Below are 3,561 nucleotides of genomic sequence, written 5' to 3' on the forward strand. Positions count from 1 at the left end.
TATATATATATATATATATATTTAATATATATGAATCAACTATAAGTATGTTGAATAATAACTAAGGGAGGAATAATTTTACCTAGCTTTTGTGGTATAATGTATCAAAATAAAAAAAACACGGTAAATTTACCCTTTGAAATAAAATGTGTTACTTTTTAATTTCACGTTTTTTACGTGACATGATATGATATAACTTATATAACATTATGGAAGAACATTTAACCTTCTCTGTGGATCATTTTTCAAAATTCACTTAATTATTTCTAGAGTGTAATATCTATGTATTGTATGTACAAAAATTTATACATACTCAATACATTATTCATTTATATTAGTTTTTTAAATAGTCAATAATAATTAAATATAAATAATTGATGATATAATAATAATATATAAGACTTTTATTTCTGTTATTTCTATGGAAAATAAAGTTCAAATTCTTCCAACAATTTGAATTTGAATCTTGAACAAATAAAAGTAGGTCATTGGGGACAACTAATGGGGAGATGGCCAGCATAAAAAAGTGCCAAAAAGTGCTGCAAAGTAATTGTAAAAAGTGACCCCATTCTCCAATCAACTCTTTTCTATTTCTAAGTTTTAGCTTTACTTGCCTGTGAGGGGACAAGTTTAACTTGGAAATTTCATTTTTGTAAGGAATATTGGCTTTGATGATCTCTCATGTCAATATTTGGTAGTAAAAGTCAAATTAGCATTGATTCTTGTGGTAATCCTTTGTCTTCTATGGAATGCAATGTCAAATCTAAAAAGTATAATAGGTTTCAGCCCTTTATTCCTTTTAAAACTATAGCATCAACTTGCATGTTGGTTCCTCTAAAATATGTGTTTGGTACAACTAATGTTTTTCATTATTTATATTTTTCACATATTTTTACATGTTTCTTAAAATATGAAGATAGTTGCCAAAGTTATTTTTGATATTTTATCTTATATTTAGGTTTTAATTTATCCCCCAATAAAAAACATGCCAAATTAGTATTAGATTTTCATAGGAAAATACTAAATTATAGTCACAAAGTCATTTCTTTTCACATGAGTTCACTACATTCTTGTTGGAGAGTAGAGACTCAACACTTGTCTCAAGAGTCTTGATCTTTTCATTGGAAATTAGAGCATTATAACCATGAGTATAACAAAAATGGAAAAATGATGAAAAATGAACAAGATGGACATAAGAAAGGAAATAGAAGAGATGTTGAGAATATCCAATTAGGTATAAAACCTGATTTCTTATGACTAGGAGTGAGCATGGGTCGGGTCGGATTAGGTAAAACTTGCCTCTTATCTGACTCTAAATGTTAGTCGGATCATTTTTTGAACCGGACCCACAGCTAACCGGCCATAAATGTCGATCGGGTCAGCATTTGAACCTAAATCCGATCATATATCCGATTAAATATAATACATACTTGTTTTAGGTGAAGTTTTCTCAATATTACTTATTATTGTGAATATATATTTTGACATCAAATCATATATGTATATATATTGTTAATCATGTATATATCATGAAAAAATTTTAGGAATATAGGATGAAGTCTCCGTAGTTTATTTTCTTTTATTCAATCTATATACCCTGGAGGGAGAAAAAATAATCATTGCATCGATTAAAATGAAATTCTCTAAATGGAAAGGGTACTTGGAAAGCTCAATTTATTTTTTGAGCGTTGACCTTTTTGCTATGGTCAATTAATCTTAGCGGATAGTAGTACACCTTAATATTTTTCTCAGCAAACTTCAACATTTGGGAAGTAAAATTAAAAGAAAAAAAGAATTATATATATATATTTTATATATTATCAACGTATCATTAATATTTAAGTATTATTGATTCTTACATAGAGAAAGGAAAAAATTATGCAAATAATTAATTAATACAATGATCAATGTCTTTATGTTATACTAGTGTGTTGATAGGCACTATCGTGTCTGTCAACCCACTTTCTGAACGTTTGTAGTGTATACTTAAATGTTAAATATAGTATTTGGTGCTAAATATTTCAAATATGTAGTATAATTTATTCGATTGATGTAATATTCATTTTTTAAATTGAACATTGAAATAATTGAGTGACTCACAATTATTTTTGTAGGTGAAGTGTATAATTAGGGTGAAATAATTTAAAAAAATTTATTATGTTTAGAACATAATATGTAAGATCGTCATGAAATGTTTGTGAACTGCATTCTTATTTGTAATAATGATTGCACAATTAATAGATATGATAAACCGACTAATGAGTTTTCTTTTGTACGATGAAAATGACAAACAATTGCAGTTGTAAAGTGTTATTATTGAATAATAATAAAACTACAATGTCCCAATATAGTTAATACTAAAATGTCCATATTATTGTGGGTAAAATTTGAGAGGTAATTTGTGTAATGTAATGAGATTTGTTAAAGTAAATATAAAATGTCCATATTAATGTGCATCTTCTAGTTGTATGTTGTAAGGGAACATTGAATGTTGTTGATGAAAATTGACCATCTGTATTTTTAAGATAGACATCAAATAATTAATACATTTTTCATGAATGATGTTTGCGGAAGTTATGTCCAATAGTTTGTAAGAAGAAATAATTTTAATTGTTTATACGAACCTCTAACATCTACATGAGTATGGAAAAGAGGTGTTCTTGCTTCACTATAATTTGCTCCATTAAAATGTCTTGCATCAAAGTTATAACCTAAAGCAATAGTTTAAAAGATATGTAAGATTTAAAATTTTATATTTTTAAATTATTTTAAAAATGATTTGAGGCCAAAACATAAGTTAAATATAGAATGATGTATTGTTATTTTACGAACCAGGATAACTTCCAGGGTTATGTTGATGGGTTGACCTTGCTTCATTGTCATGACGGCTAAAGATAAGTTGGTCCACCAGAATGAATATCTAATGAGAAAATATAACTGTAGTTATATGATTTTAGAGCAATTGGAAATTTTAGAAATAATTTATGAAAGGTCAAAATAGAAAGTTAGTTCAAAATTTGTAATGAGACATAGGTGTAAGCAATTAGAAATAAATTTTCAAATACTAAGCAATAATACCTTCAAGAGTTCGCATATGACTTGGTCCTGTCTCATTGTTATAAGTTCCATGATATGTTGTTGGACCAAAGTTATAAGCTGCATCAAAAAATAAGAACAACTTTAGGTTGACATGAAGACACGTAAAAAATTAAACATATATACATTTGATATATGTAACAATTTAGTAACATTATGTTCACCATTGTTAACTTCAGGACTATGACGATGACTTGTGTCTGCTTCATTGTCATGAGTTCCATGATATGTTGTAATATTATTGACATCTGTTCAAAAAATAAAGTAGACAAATTATAGGACTTGGTCATAAATCTTTGTCACATGTTTCATGACAAATCAATTTTTTTTACGTAAAATTATTTTTTTGGTAAATATGTACTATTTGGACATTGATATGATGTAAATGTTTGTGTATATGTACATCATGAAGATTAGATTTATATAAAAATGTTTAAATATATATATATATATATATATATATAT

This window comes from Lupinus angustifolius, chromosome LG12, assembly GCF_001865875.1.
Source record: "Lupinus angustifolius cultivar Tanjil chromosome LG12, LupAngTanjil_v1.0, whole genome shotgun sequence".
Classification (NCBI taxonomy): Eukaryota; Viridiplantae; Streptophyta; class Magnoliopsida; order Fabales; family Fabaceae; genus Lupinus; species Lupinus angustifolius.